The sequence below is a fragment of the Monodelphis domestica genome, chromosome 5, assembly GCF_027887165.1.
Source record: "Monodelphis domestica isolate mMonDom1 chromosome 5, mMonDom1.pri, whole genome shotgun sequence".
Lineage (NCBI taxonomy): Eukaryota > Metazoa > Chordata > Mammalia > Didelphimorphia > Didelphidae > Monodelphis > Monodelphis domestica.
Window position 1 is genome coordinate 210,503,661 of NC_077231.1, and position 22,488 is coordinate 210,526,148.

At 36.6% G+C, this 22,488-nt stretch overlaps 1 protein-coding gene across 1 annotated transcript in view; it reads left to right on the top strand.

Moving 5' to 3' along the window:
* Nucleotides 1-9,926: 9,926 nt before the first annotated feature.
* The window catches only part of CHRM2 (cholinergic receptor muscarinic 2), a 202,552-nt gene continuing 189,990 nt past the window's right edge, over nucleotides 9,927-22,488 (top strand). Inside the window, exons 1-2 of the mRNA XM_007504384.2 lie at nucleotides 9,927-10,353; nucleotides 10,719-10,887. The gene's annotated coding sequence lies outside the window, so the exon portion shown is untranslated. The remainder of the gene's footprint in view (nucleotides 10,354-10,718; nucleotides 10,888-22,488) is intronic.

Here is a 22,488-nt window from a genome sequence, read left to right on the forward strand (position 1 = left end):
GGCATATGTAATACACACATATATGTACAAGTGAGTGTTCACTTGTACATATAATAGGTGGCATATATCCCCCAAATACAAATCAGCAAGTATTAAGTACCTATTAAGGGGGATTTGCATTATCTAAGACTTCACAGCTAACAAACACTAAAGCTACCAATTGATCCCTTTCCTTGGTTTCATTTATTTAAAGAAATGTGATACAATGTCTGTCCCCTACTTGTCTCAAAGGAAAGATGAATAGTAGACAGATTTCATTTGGGGAGCTTTGTATTTCTAGCAACTGGTACAGTATCGGATACCCAGTATTATTTAATGAATATTTGTTGATTACTTGAATGCTAGGTACTGAGGATAGATAAAAATGAAGCTGTTATTAAAACACTACATTTTATGGGGTGACAAAATGTATGTGTGTATATGTAAACTATATGCAAAATGCATAGTGATTACTGAGGAAAGTCATTTCAACTGGAGCTTTATAGGACACTAAGAAGATATTAGAAATAGTAGATAAATTTTTATACGATACCACATGTGTTTTTAAGTCCTTTCCAGAAATTATCTCTTAATCCTCACAACAACCTGGTGAGGTAGGTAATATTATTGTCTCTATTTTACAGATGAGGAAAATGAGACTGAAAGAGCTTAAGCAAATTGCTGATGGTCATTTAATAAGCTTAGAATTGTTCTAATGCTCACTCTAGCCCCAATGCCACCTAGCTGATTCTAAGTAAAATCAGTATAAGTTTGTGACATTCTGAGTCAGTCTCAAGTCAACAATACAATCACTGTCCTCTACTATTGACAAGTAGAAGCTTTAGGTCAGCTTCTTCTCCATGACTACTTCATAGCTGGGGAAATCTGCTCCCATCCAGAAAGTCTCACTCTCTGTGCTCATCAGATATTTCCTTCTGAGGAAGTTAATGTGACCCCGAACTCCTAATAAAACAAATATTTTCATGAGAAATAGAGGTAGAAGAATCAAGGAATTGTATCTAAGGCTTGGAGGTTAGGTTATTATATTCAGAAGCCATTTAGTTATCTACTTAGGGATAGAAGATTTGGACTACCCCTACCTACTATGTGGTCCATTAAAGAAAGAACATATAGTGGTAAACTTTAATGCTTCAAGAAAATGCTCATCTGGCTCTTTTGAGAGTTATTCAATGTTCACACAAGTATGTCCTATTATAGTGCATCCTTTTTAATAAAAAAAATAGGAAATGCATGTCAATAAATGACCTAGGGGCCCATCTTTCTTATGTGGCAAAAGTTTGTGAACAGACAGCCCAAAATTCCTTGTATTCTGAGCCACTTAAGCCCAATACTCAGTCACCTTGCTGACTAAATGAGGAGGAAAGGACAAAATGCTCAGGATCCATCTTATTAAGCACAGTAAATCAACCTTTAGGGAATGCTTCCTTGGGCGTACCACTAGGAAAGAAGGTTTGCTTTAAGTGAAAAGCTCTCTGCTTAGTGATGGGACTCAGTAAGTTTCCTTTGAATATGACTTGGAAAAATGCTGCTTCCTGCAGTTACCATTGCTTAAATCACCCTCAAGGAAGGGAGGGAAAGATGACATTTGAGAGGACACACTTGCAGCTGAAGCCTTGGCCTCCAGAAGACTCTGGGAGTCTTATACTTCTACAAATTGCCTTTGAAACACCATCTTGGTTTCATTTTAGACTCGGGGATCAATTTTGTTTGGTCAATAGTGAATATTCATAGGAGCAGAGACAGAAGTAGAAACTCTACCATCAAGAGCAAAAAATCTTTGGGTATGGGTGTGTATTTGTATATGTGTGTGGTGTCTCAGAGATATAATAGATGAATGGTACTAGTTGGATATATTACAATCTTATTGATAATCCCCAGAAATAGTTAAGGAGAAAAGAGGAAACTGGAGAATGGAAGGTGAATTGCAAAGGTATGGACCTCCTGTAGTACCACACAGTTCAGAACCAGCAGAGAATCTAAAGAATATAAAATAAAATCAAATTAGATTGTGTACAGAAAATGCTAGATAAATATTATTATTAATATTATTATTAATTATGGATCATGGAAGGAGGGATGCTCCCAGGATGTTGATACCCTACTGCGAAGTTCTAATCATCCTGCCATAGTAACAACTAAGCATGAGTCTTTAATTTGTTTTTCACAGAGAAGGAAAAACAGTGGGTTTTCTTAAAAATTGGAAGGACTTTAACTATACCTGACCTCTTACCTGGATAGATTCGATGCTGATTCAGGAAATTTGAGCCTAGATTGTTAATAAAAATATTGTTAAATTGAAGCCTCTCAGAGGGGTTAGATGTGGATTTGTCTTGGGACTTCAGAACCTTAATGGCAGCAGAGGATGCAGATATATTAACTAGTCACTGATTTTTTTTCACTTCAAATTCTCTTTCCCAAGGGTTCATGCCACCACCTAGCTCTACTTCTTGATAGGAAAAACACAGGCACACTCACAAAAAGCTTCCCTAAGTAAACATGCGCTCCACGTGGCCTTTTCATTCTGCATTCTTAACACTGATTTATCTCTATTGCAGCTGCTTAACATTTTGCAGGGTGGTAGGTTTTTTTTTTTATATTCCTTGTTTGAAAGAGAGTTCTGTATTTTAAATATTTTAGACTCAGCGGCAGTAAATGTTTTCAGATGGTCTGGATAACGCCACCACTTCTGGGAGAGCCTTGGTTTCAAACAGCTGTGGTGGCAAGCTACTAGAAAAAGGGGCGGGGGAGATACATTTTGGAAACAAGGGGAGGAAGCATTGTTTTCTTTTTATCAAAAGTTATCACTCAGAATTTGCCACATTTGGGTATGAAATATTCGTAGATTTGGACCAAGAAGAAAAAATAGCCTTGGGATTTTTTTAAGAGAAAAAGAACTCATTGTTGTAGCTAAGAGCTAGAGGATTTGAAATCACACTGCGGGTAAAATTGCCTGAACAATCCCAGACAGGTGGGTATGAGGTGTTAGTAATTTTTACATAAGCAAATAGTGTTGCTAAGAATTCTGCAACAAGGAACACTTTTCCTTTAGTGTAGCCCCTATCCCCAGCCCCTTCTCTACAAGCATCTCCATATATCATGATGGGGCCAGCATAAAGCAAGGGCATTGGGCAGACACTCCAAAGAAGCAGCCTGCTTGTCATTGAGCTGTATCTTTCCTCTGTTCATCTCTCAAGATGGAGTGGGGTAGAAGATGAAGGACAAGGGCAAGATCTTGACTCATCTCCATTGCCCCTCCTCCTCCATATGCAAAGCTCTCAGATTCCTTGGCCTCCTTGACAATCTATAAACAAAGAGAACTGTGATGGCAGCCATACCTGGTGTGAAATCACTCAAATTGAACTTGTCTCCCTCTTAATCTACTCCAGATTGATAGAGTGCTGATTTGTGCATCTAATTACTAAAGTCTAATTATTGCTGCACTGAAATCAATGTGTTCACAATCAAATATGCACCACATTCTCAGAATTGCAACCTACATTCCCCCTTGATGACCTCATTTACAATCAGGTCCAGCATTATCCTGTGTTAATTCTTCAGTGTCAACCTTTACAGGAAGAGGCTCACTAGTTGTACATTGAGATTCTATGCTTTCATCAAGAAAAATAATTCCTAGGGGTGTATTTAGTGTGAAAAACTAAAAAACTCCATGGATTTTTTTTTTTTGCTTTTGAGGTTTTTTTCCTATATTTGTCTTGATCTTTTGTCTTATTGATTCAGGGAACTTCCACTGTGGCAATTCTATCCACTATTACAAATTATAGATTTATCTGCAATATAAAATGGTATGAGCCTTTTTTTGTAGGACCAAGCAATGATTTTAATATGGTTTCATTTAGTGACAGGAATGGCTATACAAATGTACTTCTATTGATATTAGGCTAGCTTACAGTATGTTCACTAAATAAGATAAAAGTGACTTTATATTTTTATTTTATTAGTTTCCTGCCAGTTACAAGCTGTATTTCATGCCATACATATTTATTCCATTGTTATCTATTGCTGTATTTTTTATCTTATGGTTTTGCAAATGTAGATTATTACTTATAGGCAGCATACAAACATTTTAGTTTTTAAAGAGCTCACTTCAATAACTGTTATATGTATTATAGGAGCTCTTGCAGTAGGGTATCAAGCATTTCAAGGATTATTAAATTTTTATAATGAAGCATGATTATTAAAATTAAATAATAAAGCACCCAATACAACAACTAAAAACAAAATAGTATAATTGTGTGTTTATATCAATGATCTAATGAGAGTGGGTTATTATTTATTTTTTACTTTTTATTTATTTCTTTAAAGTACAAAATGGGGCATCTATGTGATATAGTAAAATGTTAGTCATGGAGTCAGGAAGACTCATATTTCTGAATTCAAATCTGGTCTCAGAAATTTACTACTTGTGTGACCCTGGGAAAGACACATAACTATTTTGGGCTCAGGTTCCTTATCTGTAAAATAAGTTGGAGAAGAAAATGTCAAATCACTCCAGTATCTTTACCAAGAAAATCCCAAATGGGGCACAAATAATCAGTCATAACTGAAACAATTAAACAACAACAACAATGAATGCAACATACATTTATTGAAGTTATAACAGTGAGAAATCCATTTTAAAATGGCTGCTAACCACTTCTATAAAGAAAAGTAATTTGTCCAGGGCAAAAAAATACAAAGACTAGAGATTATAAAAAGGCAAGTTTTAGTACCATTATTAAGTTTATGTCCTAAAGTGATCAGTGAAAAAGAAGTAGAACTTATATGTTCTATTTTTCTTTTTTTATGGGAAATTGATGTTTTTTGAAAATTTTATTTAGCCAATTTAGATCATTATTTCGTAGTTATAAGAACCGTATTTTTCCCTCCCACCCCTCCCTCCACCCCTTCCCATAGCCAACCCACAATTCCACTGGGAATTACCATATGTCCTTCATCAGAACCTATTTCCATGGTGTTGATGTTTGCACTAGGATGATCATTTAGAGTCTCCATCCCATATCCAACCATTTAGACCATTTAGAGTCTCCAACCATATCCCCTCGACCCATGTATTCAAGTAATTGTTTTTCTTCCATGTTTCTACTCCCAAAGTTTTTCCTCTGAATGTGGATAGTGTTCTTTCTCATAAATCCCTCCGAGTTAGAATCTATATGTTCTAAAATATTTATAGCAGCTCTTTTTATGGTGGCAAAGAACTAAAAATTGGAGAGATTCCCATCAGTAAGACAATGGCTGAACAATTTGTAGCATTTGATTAAAATGGAATATTACTCTCTATATGAAATGATGAACAGGTTAATTTTGAAAAATAAAACTTGGAAGGACTGATATGAGATTATAAAGAGTGATATGAGAAGAGTCAAGAGAACATTAGATACTGTGACAGAAATATGGTTTAAAGAATGATTTGTATATGCCCATCTTAGGAAAATTGATAAGTAGAAATAAGTAAGACATAGTTTTATATATAGGAATATCTTTTTGTCAAATTATGCCTTCTCTAATAGAGGTAGAAGAGGGACTTAACTGGGTGCTTTAATATAACAAAAAATTAAATAATTAAAAAAAGAAAAAGGTCATTTTGTACCAGTTATACTCAGTTTTTCATTCATATCAAATCAATTGTTAGAGGAAGCACATATGAATCAGTAACATATGGACATTTTCATCAGTATATAAAACTTTAATCAAAATATTTATAGCATTTAATTTTTTTCAGTGGTCCTCATAGTCCTGTCTTTATTGAGGGAAAGTCAAACTCTAAATATATAGTGATATAATGAGAAAGGGATCCTAAATTACAGAAATTCATAATAGAGGTGCAATATTGCAATATCAACATGCACCCTGCTGTATGTCATTTAAAATTAAAAATGTTTCTGAGAGATAGAGATAAGCATGTGTCAATGATTTGAGAATTCATGCAACTTAAAACTCATTGAAAATCTATGGGGCTGAATATAGTGCACAAGCCTGCAGTCCCTCCTAACTGAGATTGTTAAATTTCTTTTCTATGGAAGTCATAGGCTGTAGTAGGACTAAAACCAATTGGGTGTCTACACTAAATCTGGCACCAATAAGTGATCTTTCAGGATCAGGATACATTGGATAGCCTAAGGTGGGAAAAGCCAGCTTGGCATAGAAATGGAGCAGCTCAGAACTTCTATGCCACTACACTTCCAGTCTAAGTGAGACATAAAAAACAATGTCATTAAAAAAGCCAACAATAACAGTGTCAGTAACAAACAGCACAACATGACTAATAATTTACAATTATAATCAAGATTAGAGGGGGGAAATGGACTATTCAAAATGTATACTTAATATCAAGTGTGATAAATGTATGATTTCATGATAAAGAACAATCAGTATTAAAATCATGTGGAGTAAAAATGAGGGAAATAATGAATATCAGTTTCAATATATAAAAGTAATAGTCTCTTTTAATACACTTATTTTACTGTATCCCCAGTAATTCATATAGTCTTCCCTAATCTTAGAAAATAAATATTTAATGGTTACTCAGTTTCCATATGTTAGGCAAGACCCTCATTTCCAGTCTTTCTTAATCAAAGTATTTGCTTTTGCTACTCTAAAAAAGCCAGTAAAATATTGGAGAAACCCAATAAAGCATGTATTTTAAATAGGAAGTAAATTAAAATTTTTATATCACATTAAAAAAGTACTATGAGACATCTGTTTCTGGAATATTGTATACAATTTTGCTCAGCAGTCATAAAAATGAGGAAATTAAAAAAAATTTTAAAAATGTCCAGCGAAGACAAATATTGGGATATATAGAGGAAGGGACCAAGTGAGCACAGAGCTAGGTCTATTAGATTAGAACTGAAGAAAAAACTTCAGTCTTAAAAGACAGAGAATTGGGTAACATGGAAATTTATAAAAGTGAGAATAATTGGAACAAGGCAAATCCAGGTTTATTCACCATATTCTAAATCACAATTCATTGTAATATATTAGCTCAACCAACATTTATCAAGAAACCATTATGCGTGGGGCCACTGTGCTAAGCACTGCAGATCCAAAGACAAAAGAGAAACATCTCTACCTTCAAAGAGCTTACCTTGTATTGTGGAGTGAAGAAAACTTTTAACACAGAAAGGTAAACATGAAATATACATGATGGAATTTGTGGGGTTGGGAAGGCATTATAGATAAGGACAATGAGGTAGAAATCATGAGAGAACTGTTCTAGGAAGCAACAGAAGCTTAGCTTTAAAGAATTCTGGTGATTCTGTGGCAAGGATGAGAGGAAGTACATTCCAGGTGTTGGAGACAACTTGAGCAAAAACACAGATATGACATTTGAGTAAATGCCCTTTGAAACACAGACCAGGACAATTTTAGAACAATAAAGGAAGTAATAATTCAGGAAAAAGACGGGCTGGAGATTTATAGAATTGAAATCCCCCACTGCCCCACCCAACAAGAGGGGGAATATATGGGGAAAAGAATGTTTCAAAAGATGGTTTGGAAAAACTTACAAATAACAGAGCCATAAACAACTGCTAAGGAAAGATGGCATACAGTTAATCTTTAAGGGAGGACAACCATGCCCTCTTATGGCATGTTGTTTGGAATTTCTGTTGGCAAAAGAACACTGAGCTGGATACAATATAGATCTAACCCACTGGTACAGCTCCTAACATGGGATTTTTCAGTAACTAACAGCTAAGAATTATGGAACATGCTTTAAATTTCTCTAGTAAATATATATTTTAACTTTAATGACTTTTAAAATTAAATTCTCTTTTTTTTTTGCTTCTTCAGGTACATTTAAAACATTTTTTGTCTCACAAGAACAATATTGAATTAGGAAAAAAATGAAACAAAGATTTAAGTAATTAAATGTGTTTCTTTTTTCTTGCTCTTGTTGGGTGATGATTTAAAGGATGAAAAAAAGGATGCAACATGCTCACCTTCCAAATTTCAACCTTAGGAAGAGAGAATTTCAGTCAGACACTGAATTCAGAGCTTTACCTGATCAGTGAATCTGGGTGTCTCCAAGCCTGATCGAATCCTTATTGAATCCATCATAAATCTTATTTTCGAGTAGGCTCAAGTTAGGTTCACTCTCAGTTCATACCACATAGGGATGGGGTGGGGTAGGGTGGGATGGGATGGGGTGCAGACCTAGAGGATGAAGAATAAAAATGAAAAAGATGAGAATTCACCTCTGAACTATAAGTGGAGAGACAACATAGCATAGTTTAGAATGAGGCCTGCAACAAGGATGGGGGTGGGTTCAAAGTCCTACCTCAACTATGTACTGGCTGTGTGACCATATGAAAATCATTTAACCTCTTAATTCCATAAGCAATTCTCTAACACCATGAATTGATCAAAAGTTGCCCACTTCTATTAGAATTCTTCTGGGAAAGTTGATTAACAATTAAATCTCAGTGTCAGTCAGTTGCCTATAAGCAGAGAGAGCTTGAAATGGCTTCATGTATCTAACTTCATTGTGAATTTTGTTTTCATAACCTTCCTGCAGTGTAGTTCAAACTGAAAGCAACTGGATACACTCCTTCCCCTTGGAGTACTGTGTATTTGCTGGTGAGAAAGAGAGTTAAGAAAATGTGCAAATACATTCCCCTAGAAGGATTTCTGTCGTGCTGTAAGAAATTGTGTGGAATTAGGCCAACAGTTGACTTTGGATTTAGATATTAACTGATTCTGATTTGTAAGTGTTATATGTATGTGAACCTCTTGTCTTTTCAATAAGACTGAAAACTCCTTGAAGGCAAGGCATATATCCTTTTCTAAAAAATAAATATTTCATGGGAAACAACATACATATATATTTATATCATCCCATATCTACATATGTATGTATTTATGTATAAGTTTGTCTAAATTTCAATGTATAAAGTATTCAATAATTTTCAGCCAATTCCTCTTGGCTGCCATCAAGCTTTTTAAAAAAAAAAAAACTATTTTCATTCACCCTTCCTAAATAATTATAGTTATTGTGTAGTCTGTTCATTTTATTCTGATTTTTTTCTCTACACATTTTTTGAAATTCACTCTCCAGATTTCTTTTTATACTTCAAACTTGTTGGTGTTAATAGATTGTAATAGTCCATTATATTAATATACACTAATTAATCTTATCATTCCCTTATAGTTAGATTTTCAATTTCTCCACTTTTTTTTGTAATAGCACATGGGCTTTGCAAATGAGTTACTAACTACTAGTTGAGCTGAATATACAAACAGATGATATATGAAATAAAATATCATTGTCCGAGAAAGGAACACGAGGTTGAAAATAAATATAATATAAAAAGTCAAGCCTGTCCAATCATAAGAGCTTTAAAGAAAAAAAAAACTTTCAACACAAGTCAGGCCAGAATATGATTATATTCAATACTATTTTTCATCAGATGCACACATTTTCTATTGCATATTAAATATTTTTTGCACTCTGATATCTGTTTGTTGAGAAATGAGCTATCTATATTAAGTATTAATTTTTTAAAAGAAATCCCTTGCCAGAAGCTATCAATGAGCCAAAGAAACAAACTGGTACATTTCAGCACAGTAATCTGATTAAAAAGTAAACTAAATTTATGTTTAAATTTTCCCCACCTTGATATATGGAGTCAATCGTCGGCAATCATTTAAAAGCAACCCTTTGTTCGTTCATATATGTTGCTTCAAGTTTCTAGCAATCACAAAATTAAAAAAAAAAGGAGGGGGGGGATTGTTCTGATGTGAAAACTGTAAATAAAGACTTGTGATCCGAATGAATCCAGGGAGGGTTGGGAGGTTGGAATGGAGGAGGGAACTAGAGGGAAAGAGGGGTAGAAAAGGCTGTCATCTTTGCTCATTGGTTTTACCGAATCAGAAAGCAGAGAGGATCTCATTGGAGGAAATCTTTCAGTAGCAACTAATCCTATCATATTGAAAGAAAATTGTAAATGCTCTCTTCAGAAATTATCTGCCCATTGCAGCTAATCGAACACATATCCTACCCACATTACATACACATACACAACACACACTTTTAGTGCACCCGACTTTTCCAAGCCCCGGTGTACACACACACACACATACACACACACACACACACACACACACACACACACACACACCGCAGTAGAAATTTCGAAGGGGGTGAGTTCTGGATCTTGGATTTTGCCATTTCAAATAATCAGGGACACATTGAAGGATTGTTTTATCCCCAACTGTCAACCCTGCCTTCCATTCCCTTGCTTCTGGAATAGAATGCGTCCCGCCTCCTGATCACTTGTACTATTTTCTCTGTTATGTTTGCCCCATCGGATCCATCTCAATGGTGAAAAACAGGTTTGAAAATTCTCTCTGTCTCTATCTCTGTCTCTGTCTCTGTCTCTGCCTCTGTCTCTCTCTCTCTCTCACACACACATATATATGCAATTTTATTTATTTATGTAATTATTACAGAATCTCAGGTTAATTGGTACGGAGGGCGGGGGCTGGTCAACTGAGTGGACACGGGGGATGGGTTCGAGCTTTGCTGAGTGCCCTGTGTCTAGGTGACGCGAGAGAGGCAACTCTGTCTTCAAGTCATGACCATGAAGCTTCTAGCCTGAGGCTCTGTAGAACAGTTGCGGGTCCCCTCCCCTACCACATCGTATCCTTCCCCTGCCGCTGTCGCGTTACTAACTAATCTTTCTCTTTTCTCTTGGAAGACCATGGGAGAGAGACAACAAGCGGATAGCTCCGGACTTTGAGCATTTCACTGGGAGCCCAAATGCCAGGGCTTCCAAATAGGTAATCCGCTGCTCCCTGATCCTCGTCTTTGAAAATCAAATAGCCTGCACCAGGGAGTATATGCAACTTCTGCTAACCCGAGAGCAGGTAAGGCGCTTCCTGTTTTCTTCCTCAAGCCTTCCCCTCACTGGCCTTGATTTGGGTTGTGAGGGAGTCCTTTTTGCGCACTCCCTTTGGATCTCCTATGGGGAAGAGATTGTGTGTGTGTGTGTGTGTGTGTGTGTGTGTGTGTGTGTGTGTGTGTGTGTGTGTGTGGTGTGTGTGTGTGTGTGTGTGTGTGTGTGTGCGTGTGTTTTGCTGGTGTTTTCTGAACTGCCAGGGAATTCTCATAAAGAAACTTTGGCTTCCAAGGTTGGGTGGTCTTGGAGCAAAGATTGACGAAGGTGCGTGTTTATATATGGGAGTGCGTGTATCCTGAGAAGGAAGAAAGGGCAAACAGCCCCTCAAAGGAAAGGAGTATGATCTAACCCAGGGTGGATTTTAGCAGGACTTAGTGAAGGGAAGGGAGCAGCACCCGCCCAGCAATTCCATAAGCACACTCCTTTCAGTCCTTCACCCACAACCCTCACGCTGAGATTCAGCCCTGAAAAGACTAGTGGGCGTCTGGTTCTTTTCTCTCCAGACTCCTCATTCTAGAATGGGTCTGGCCAGTCAGGAGATCCTGGACACTGTCCTGAAACAAGAAGGGTCGGGGCTCGCTTCCTTTTTCATTGGGTTCTGAGGTTCTATCTGCCTCATTGCCTAAGAGAGTTGGGGGGGGGGGGTGTATGGTGGCGGTGGAGGGTGTGGGGATGGAGAGATAATCTTGAGCTTGGGCTAAGGTTTAGAGGGCGGCTCCAGATGCCTTGTGCCAAATGGGAAGGGGAGTGGTAATAGCCTACACTAGGCGAGTAAAGGGAAGGTCGGATGTAGATGCCTTTACCTCCAGATGCTGAAGGTAGAGATCCGGGACTGCAGCGCTCGCTCCCGCGCAAGCACACACACACACACTTTCTCTGTCTCTGTCTCTCTGTCTCTGTCTGTCTGTCTGTCTGACTCTCTCTCTCTCTCTCTCTCTCTCTCTCTCTCTCTCTCTCTCTCTCTCTCTCTCTCTCTCTCTCTCTCTCTCTCTCTCTCCCAGGTTTGCTCTATCTCCAAAGGTTCATTCAGGATTCTCTTTTTGCCCTTCCCTGACCTAATCAACCGTAGCTCCAGGGATTGGAGGGGTAGGAGCATGGCTTCAGGACTGATTTTCCCACCTAAATGTATCTCTTTCTGCCCATTCTGGTACTAGGGGCTGCAACCTCCCCATAGTCCCTTAAGTCGAAGCTTTGCAGCTCCCAACTGCGCTGGTGGCTGGCTGGTAGTTTGTTGATTTCCCCCAGATCCAGACAATCACGTATAACTTGTAGGTTACAGGTAAGGAGCTGAGGTGCTACAAGAATCCTGGATAAGTGGCGATTTTGCAATAGCACCTTTGGGTAGCTTTCGTGATCCCCCAAGATTGGGCAGGTAGAAGAGGACTGTTAGGGCTGCCTGCAATGTTGGGACCTTCGGGGCTACAGGTTAATGCAGGATCATGCCTCAGCCATTACCTCTCATTCACCCTGTTTCAGGTTTCTCCTCCCTCCTCCTCCTCCTCCTTTCCCCATTGGGTTTACCCAGAGCTTCCCTAATTCATTTGCCCTTTCAGGAGGATATCAGATACCTGCTAGTCCTCATTCCAAAGTAGGCAATTCTCTGAATCCAGTCATATAAGTGATTGTGTGTGTGTGTGTGTGTATGTGTGTGTGTATGTGTGTGTGTGTGTGTGTGTGTGTGTGTGTGTGTGTGTGTAGACAGAGAGAACATCCATTAAGGTAGGTAAGGGGCTGATGAAAATAAGATAAATGGATCATGAAGCCAGCCAGAAGTACAGAACCTTGCTTTTAAAATGAACCTTTCTTTTGTATCTAAGGTATCTCTAACTACATACCGCATACACTTTCTGTTTGTCTTGAGATTACTGGAGAAAGCAAGTGGGTAATGTCCTTAAACCCAAGGGGAAACTTGCTTTCATCTTTCCTGATTGCAGTTACTTAGCATTGTGTCAATAGATGTCAGGACTACTTTGGTTGTCTGTTCTCCCCTCCTCACCCCCACCCCCCCCAGGACTGACAGCAGAATTGGCTATGGGCATATCCTAATCTGGTGCAACAGTGACCCCAGAGTCTAGGTGAGCTGCAGAGTGTATTTAGGTGATAGAAAGATAACTAAACTTGCCCTAAATTAAGCCAAACATTTACACAGAGTCTTAAATCTGGGTTCAAGACTTCACCGGAGGACCAAAAACAATCCTAGGGAATAACTGGCTTAAAGAAGACCTATAGAAGTGGTGGTAGAGGTTGTGCCAGCCTGAAGGAAAACAGTCTGCAGAGCGAGGGTGCATATGGAGTATAAAAGTACAGTACAAAGTAACGACTATGCAGAAGCATTCCCCTGCTACCTGCTATTCATCTTGAACCAGAATAAAAGTGATGTGACCCAGCTCCCTAAGTGTATTAAATTGAAGCACCCTCCTTCCCACCACACTCTCTCAGGCTGTTTGCCCTGTTCCTTTTCCCAAACTGTCTTTACCAATCTGGGGAATAATAGAGAAAGAAAATAAGAAGGGAGGTTTTTGTTTTATTTTGTTTTTCCTTTGGAGTATTGTGTCTGGATTGAGGAATGGTGGCTACATGTTTTATGGACATCCAACAGAATTTTATTGGTTACTTTTTTCATAGATACAAAACAGAATAGTGGTAGTGGTGGTATTGGCTATTGTGGTGATTATGATATATAGAAAATAGCTCTATAACCTACAAAGAAAAAGGCCCATATCCTTGTCTTGAAGAATAAAAAAATGTGGAACGGGAGGAACATACAAGCAAAGTCAAAGTTATTTCAGGCAACTGGGGTTGTTCCATTTACACTAGTTAGGTTTCTTATGGAGCTTGAGAATATATCATGTTTTGGCTGCAAATCAAAGGGCTTATCACTAGTGTCATACCACCAGGATATTCCTATTTCAATAATGTCTTACATTCAGGGACCTGAAATTAATGTATGTTAAATCAATTTTTAAAATAGCTTTTATTATTTTTATTTTTTCTAGCAAAGTAATAGAATAATATTTACTTTTTTTTTCCATCTCACTTTTTATTCTGAGTTAATCATGAAAATTTCTTAAAGCCAAAGAAAATCAGAATATGACCCCAGTTTGAATATAAAAGGTAGGTCTGTTAGACTTTTAGTTTACCTTAGCTGTGGTACTCTGGATTGGGGAGGGTTAAGGAGAGGATTATATGACATTTACCAGGCTAAAACTAAGTTGAGAGACTAATTCATTTTTAGGTAGCTTTTCAATCATGCTGTCTTCCTGCAGCTCCAGAAGAGGTTTGTCTATATGTATGTGTATGTTTGTTATTGTGTGTATATATTTGTTTCTGTGAATTTTTTGGGAGGAGGCAAGAAGGTTTATATATACACAGATGTATGTCTGCACATAATTATGTTTATTGAGAAGAAAATTGTCATGTGCCTCCTGTTCTGTCCTATTTTTAATGCATTTAACCCAGAGAAAAATTGTATGTAGCCCTTAAATTCAGAGATTATGTGTGTGTGTGAGACAGAAATGCCCAAACAAGACAAACTTCCTTTTGAGATGAAATATCCCATGTAATCAATGTGTTTTTGGGATTGAGATTGATGGTGTTAATGTAAATTCATGCAAATGCTTGTTCCCCAAGTAAAATCTTGTTGATTTTTTTTTGTTGTTGTTCAAACTTCTTTTAATGTCACATAATTTGGGGTTTGATTTTAGCAGTGTATACACAATATCAGTTCTCATCTTCAGGCAGGTTTTCCAACCCCCTCTATAGCTCATAACATCATAACATCTTTCCCTGGCTAGTTAAAATGAATAAACTGCACAGATAGTAGAAAGGCTCATGGTTAAATGAAATGCTACCAACACTGCCAAGAAATATGAAGGTTCTAGGACTATGCTTTCTTCAAGAGTAAAAGATTTCCCTTATTTTGAGTATGCTTAGTCATTTTGTGGGTCAGTTTTTTTCTTACTCAACTACTGACACCTCAGAATTGCTCATAGGTAAAGGCATGAACAAATTATCTTGCTCTTATCAGAAAAATCATTCACTTAACTTTCCAGACTGACAAAATAAACCTTCCATTAATTCTCTAAAAGAAAAAAAATTCTTTTCCTTAATTAGTAGTCATAATATTAACTCAAATTTGTTTAGTACTCTGAAGTTTCTAACATTAGAGAATCATAGAAAAAAGATCATTATTCTCATTTACATATAGGAAATTGAAATTCAGGATGGTGATTTGCCTAATGTACAAGAGTAGCAAGACCAGAGTCCAGACTCAAACTCAAGTATTTGTGTTTGTTTGTTTTGTTTTGTTTGTGGATTACTCAGGCTAAAATTGTTTCTCCCATGCCCACTATCTTCCTATAAAGAGTCAGAAAACAATGAAGCAGCAATAAGATCTACAGTTGAACAAATAAGTAAATAAATTGCTTTTCACTCAGTTCACTATTCTTTTCATCATTTCTCTATAACAACAAAGTACCATGTTTTGCGCTCTTTCCCTTTTCTCTCTCTTTCTCTCCCCTTCCTTCCTTTTCTCTCCTTTCATCTCCTTTCCCCTCCTCTTCCCCTCCTCTTGCTCCTCTCCCCCCCCCTCATATTCTATCCATCGTTTTGGGCATTGGTGAAATTCATTAGTATATTCCTAAAGATAACATCTTAATTTGATTTTTTTTTTCTCTGAAGAGTCCACTAGGAGTAAAGTGTGGTATGATGGATTGTGGATACAAAGATAGATACAATTTCAGTCTCTGCTCTCCGGGAACACATAGTCTAATTGGAGGGAAAAGATAATTATCTATGATAGCTAGGAGAGGAAGATGAGTGGAAATGAAAGTCCAGAAAAAGCAAAATGAGAATTTGAAGAGGGAGAAATCATTCTCACCTTCTCAAGGAGGGAGAGAGGATTGATGCTTAGCATACATGTTTGGCACATTGTAGGTATTTAATAAATGCCTGTTGGATTAACTTAGATGTGAGGGTGGGGGTGAATTTCAGGCCTAAAAGATATTTAAATAAAGACTCCGATTGGGGAGAGATAAAATATGGTTTAGGGGCAGAGCCATGGGTTACGAAAATGTTATTGAAAGAGAAATTATAAAAGCAAACAAACACATAGACTGGAAGAAGGAAGACTAGTTAGGAGACTATTATCATAGAAGTGAGAATTGAAAGGCCAATGAATCCAGTGGCTACCAGGGAATTTGGGAGGAGACAGGGTAGTTATGAAGGCTATTTTAGAAATAGATTGAAAAGAACCTACTTGGTGACTGATTAGATGTTCAAAATGTTGTAACTAAGTGATTCAGATTATAGCACAACACTGTCAAGTTATAACACTGAATGACTAAGAACTTGGTGGTGTCATGAACAGAAAAAGATAACTCAAAAAGATAACAGCTTTTTGTAGAGAAAATAATTTCAGTATAAAGCAGATTTAGTTTGAGATGGAAGTAGATAAGTGGATAGATATAACAGCTAGTTAGAAATAGAGTAATACATCTCTGAGGAGAAAATTATAATAAAATAATATTTGGAAGTTTTTTTTTTAAATAGAAATTACATCTAAAATCATGGGAGTAGATGAAATTTTGTGAGGAAAAGAGAATTGAAACAAAAAAACAACCTAAAATCTAGAGGGAAATTCTGAAAGAAGGGAAAAACTGAAAGAAGAGGAAGTGTGCTATTCAAGAAGACAGAAGTAATAGCCAATAAGGCAGAAATAATAAGAGGAAAATCATTAAAGTGTTCATTTCATGAAATGCAGAGAAAGAAGTCTCTCCTCTATTATAGTAATGCATCAACTACCTTTTGAACACTTCAAATGGGACTTATCCATGGTGTCTCAAATTTAATAGATCCAAAAGAAAACTCATTATCAACACCCACCACCACCAACTTGCTGCTCTTCTGAACTTCTATCTTACTGTTTAAGGTACTGTATCTTCCCAATCACCCGGTCTTCCAACTATATTGTTAAGCTAGACTCCCCAGTCTTTCTCCTTACATATACAACCAACAAATCTCATTATTTGTACCTTCATAGCATATCCCAGATTCAGCTACTTTTCTCTACGCACACAGACACACCTCTTAATTAGGAATTCATCACCAAAAAACTGGGCAATTTCACTAATTTTCTGGTCTCCCTTTGTCCCACTCCAACCTGTCCTCTATTCAGCTCCTGTGGATATTTTTTCCTATAAAATATTGATATGAACATGTCTTCACACTGTGTAATGAGCTCTACCAGTTCCCTATTACTTTCCACATTGAATATGATCTCTGTTTGGCATTTAAAGCTCTTTATAACTTGGCTGCTTCCTACTTTTCCTGTCTTCTTATACTTACTCCCCTCTATGTACTCTATAATCCAGTAATACTGACCTACTTGTAGTTCCTTCAACATGGCTCTCCATCTCTTTGCCTTTGCACTAGCTGATTCCCTTAATATCCCTGGCTTTATTCAAGACAGCTCAAAATGAATAATATGGGAAAATGTTTTTTACTATTACCCATGTAAAATCTATATCAGATTGCTTGATTTCTTAGAGAGCAGGGAAGGGGAAGGAGGGAAAGAGAGTGAGAATTTGGCTTAAACTCAATAAAAGGTTAAAATATTTTAAAAGTATATATACACACATATAATATTTATGCATTTTATATGTATATGAATATATCTATGCACATATAATTTGCATATATATTAATGTTATATGAACACATTTATGAACATCACATGTGATGTGACATATATGCATAAACAGGTATGCATTTGTTATATGATATACTACACAGTGAGATAGATAGATACACACTCTATGTGAGTATCCGTGTGTAGTGTACCTTAGTTATTTCATTGTTTGCTCCCAATAGAATATGAGATCCTTCAGCAGGAGGGATAGTATTTTTTTTTGCTTTTCTTTTTATTCCCATCATCTAGTTAAGTGCCTGGCATATAGTAATCATTGAATAAATATTTGTTGTCTGACTGGCTATTGAGAAAGAAGAGTGGTCTACAATGGCAAATTATGCAAGGAGAGAAAAACGGATGAGAGAGAAAAAAACAAGAATAGAAATGTAGACCATATTTAGTAAAATTGAAGATCAAATAAGATAATATATGTTAAACACTTAGCAAGATGGCCAACACATAGTAGACAGTGATTGAATACCATTCCCCTTCTCCTGAAAGAAACATTTTAGATGGAATGTTTGAGAGAAAAGCAAATTGCTATGACTTGAGGAGTTAGGAGATGGTTAGGAAGAGAAGGCAGTGGCTATAGACTACTCTTTGTAGAAGTTTAGCCCAGGGATAGGATTCCTTGAGGGAAATCTAAAGTGAAAGGAAGATAATTTTATTCTTGTTGTTTTTTTGTTTCTTTTGCTTTGTTCACTTTTAATATTGGAAAAATTGGGATCCTCTATAGCTTGATGTCAACAGCAAGACCAAAGGTGTATGAGCAAATAGGAGAGTCATGTGATGGATCATTGTAGGGAAAAAAGAGGGAACAAATGGAAGTATGTACTATATACTAGATAAGTGTTTTACAAATATTAGTAGGAAGACAAGAAGATATAGTTTTGAGGGTACATGTGGTAAGGTTTGTGGTATTAAGGAGGTAAATCACCTGCTCTTCTGAGGATAAATGGAAAGATGATAAACTGGATAAGAATATTATGGGGATTAAAATAGAGAAGAGGACTCAATGGAAACTTAATAGCCTCAATCTTTTCCGAAAATCAGCAACTAAAAGTTTTGGGGTTTGGGAGAGAGGGAAAATGAGAGTAGCTACCATGAGGAGTACAGTAGGTCCTCAAAAAGAAATGAATAAAATTTAGGGCCCAGTTCAGGGTCATCCATCATCTTTTCCTAATTTACTCCAGTTGTATTCAGTAGATAGGGAGTAGGTAGCAATTAGAGTCTAGGAATAATTCAGAATTATGTGTCAGATAGTCTGTGATGGTCTGCAATCTGTGTCAGCATTCTTACTGCCATTATTTTTTCTCCTTAAGAAGATACAATCCTACCCATTGTCAAGTACTTCCCTTTTTCGGTTATTGGAGCTGATCATTTTAGGAGTAGTAGTCAATGTGGTATAATGGAAATAGGATTGGATACGGAATCAGAAGATGTAGGTTCAGTCATATATGTATACATATACCACTTTTCTGACCCAAGGGATGTCACAACACCTTTGGACCTTGGTTTTCTCATCTATAAAAGGAAGGGTGATTAGAATATCTCTAAAAACTCTTGACATTCTAAATCTATCATACTTTGTTCCTATTCTGGACCTCAGTAAGAATATCTCTCCTTAATCACCAAAGGCTGAAAATTAGTCACAATGAACTCCTTGAATCCTCCAAGCTTAACTAGGTCACATAAAGGTATGTGTTGAGCAGTTAATATACTATTGGAAGTAAAGGAGCAGTGTGTCTTTGAACAAGGTATATTCATTAGAGAAAAGTTAGAATTTCAGTGCAAATATAGTTGGTCTTTTCTGATATCCTAAAACCCAGAAGTGGCAGATAAGGGTTAGAGAAGATCTTTATTTGGCAATACTTGATTGTTCTCTTTCATTCAAAAATGTTTATGATAAAGCAAAGACCTGAAGGAAGGAGCCTTTTTTATTTTATTATTGATGCTATTTCTCCCAAAATTGTAGTCCAAGATATCATCAGGTTGAAGTATACAAGTTGATCTTTATTCACTTCTTCTCTCAGTTCTAACTGGTATTGATCTGCAATCAATAATGATGCCTATTCATTCCAATGGATGTAATATATCCATTATATCACTTCAAGGTGCAATCTGTAAACCTATTACTACTGATATTGAATACATTTTCCTTCCTTCTCTTCTTTTTTCTTCTCTCTCTTTCTTTTTTCTTTGTTTCTTTCCTTCCTTCACTTCCTCCTTTATTTTACCTATATGCTCAAACTTCCTGTTTTAAACTATGACCTACATATACAATCATCTTAACTGATGCTGTTTCCATGGTAATGCTATCTGGAAGATGGGGGACACACTAATAAATCAGTTTCCTTCATTAGCATAAGAAATTCTTTTCATGACTCTCAAAGAGAGTACAATTGGGTCAAAAATCATAAACAAGAGCTGAATGATTTATTTCCTTACCGGTTTATTTTTCCTTTATTTTCATTTTCTTTCCTTTTCCATTTTCTTTCTTTCATCTTTCTCTTCCCTATCTCCTTCTCCCCCTCCCTCTCTCCCTCCTTTAATCCTTGCCTCCCTCCTTCCCCTTTCCTTCCTTTCTCGCTTCCCTCCCTCCTTCCTTCTTTCCTTTTCTCCTTCCTTCCTTAATTCTATTTCCTTTTCCTTCTTCCCTCCCCACTTTCTTTTTCTACTTATTAAAGATAAGAGCTCGGGTGTTGAAAGGAACGAATACTGGTTAAAATATTGAATGTATAGACAATATCACCACCATTTTCAAAAATAAATTGATAAGACCTACAATTAACTGAAGTCTATTCCTTTGGATCGTGTTCAGCAGAAGGAATTTTGGACCTTAGAATCAGGTGGTATGGAATCACTAAAAATATACATATGGAAGATATAGAAAGAAGTCTTTTTGATGTGTCCCTTGGCTTGCAAGCAGGTTAGTTCATTGTGAGCTTGGTATATTTTGAGACATTTTTCTTGAAAAGAGGATACAATTTTAAATATATATGAATATTTTTATTTTCTTTCTATATATAGTCCTTGTTTTCAAAAATCTCATTATAATTGAGCAAATTCCAAATTTTTAGCCAAAGCTGCTATATGTTTTATACCACCAACTTCAAAAATGCTACAAGTACCGACATACCTGGACTGTAATATTTTATCTACCATAGATGATTTTAGATGATATTTTTAGGAAAACACCAAAAAGATATGGTAAATGAAAACTTTTTTGAATGTTTGAGAAATGTTAGTAATGTATTTCCCCTTTAATTGAACAGTTCCTTCAACTTACAGTGTAATGTGCCTTCCTCTAATTTTATTTATTTATTTACTATTGTAAAACCCTTACCTTCTGTCTTGGAACCGATAGGTTCCAAGGTAGAAGAGTGGTAAGGGCTAGGCAATGGGAGTTAAATGACTTGCCCAGGGTCACACAACTGGGAAGTGTCTGAGGTCAGATTTGAACCTAGGACCTCACATCTCTAAGCCTGGCTCTCAATCCACTGAACCACCCAGCTGTCCCTGACTTCCTCTAATTTTACATAGTCATCTTCATTAAATTGTGCTCATAAAACCTTAATCCTGGGGGCAGCTGGGTAGCTCAGTGGATTAAGAATCAGCCCTAGAGATGGGAGGTCCTAGGTTCAAATCTGACCTCAGCCACTTCCTAGCTGTGTGACCCTGGGCAAGTCACTTGACCCCCATTGCCTAGCCCTTACCACTCTTATGCCTTGGAGCCAATACACAGTATTGATTCTAAGATGGAAGGTAAGGGTTTAAAAAAAAAAAACCTTAATCCTACAGATTAGACTTCTACCATGTACTATATTAATGTTATGTATCTTGAAACTAATGCTACATATTTTCTAGGCAAGTAAGCTGATATTATGTCCTGTGCATAAGATATCAAAACTGAGAAAAGATAAAACTGAGGGAAAGGTATTATTTTCCGAATTATTTTACTACTCTGAACTAGCATAGGAAAATAGGCTTTCATTTTTTAAAATCAGAAATAACTAATGGTAAGCATCTTCTAAAAAATAGAGCATCTCTTTCAAAATTTCTTTTCTCAGGTATTGGTGGACTTCATCACTGCCTTTGTTGCTTTCAGTCATAAGCTATTGTGTAATGAAATAGATCTCAGAATCTTTTTTTGTTTGAGTGAGAGCCTAAGTTTTAATGCTGTTTCTACTCCTCATTACTGATGTGACCTTAGACAAGTTACTTCACAGCTCAGGCTTTAACTCCTTCATTTGGAAAATGAAAACATTGTATGAGGCCCATTATCAACATTCCTGTGAGGAGGATTCCATCATTATCCACAGTTGAGACTATGGAATCGGTTTTGGTGTGGGCTTGGTGATGTCCAGGATAGAGAGAAGAATAGGTACATTTCTTTTTCTTTATTCTCTCTTCAAGATCTGAATTTCTTCCATCTGTTTGTATAAAATTAGAGTTCAGTAATAGATCCAAGGTTTGTAATAGGTTAATAATCTCTGGACACAGGAGTTTTCCTGACTTTTCTCCTCAAATGCAATAGTACAAATTTTTATGTCCCTCTCACTCCCACCTCCAAAGAAAACAAAGATCCTCAACAACTAATCTTCCTGTATCACTTACTCACCAAAAGAGGATGCCTTCAAAGTAAAATAGATGGCTAATAAAAATTATCATAGGAAAAGAAACTGATATAATCATTTCTTTCTAATATGAGTTTCTAAACCTTTGGCTTAGCTACTTTGACATAGACACTGGTAAAAGTGTCTATATCAAATAAAATATCCACTGAATTTCTTATTGTTGATCAATATTAGAAATATTAAAATCCTCATGTCTTCATTAGAACCTTCCCAGATACTTTATACTTCTCTTGAAAGAAAATAC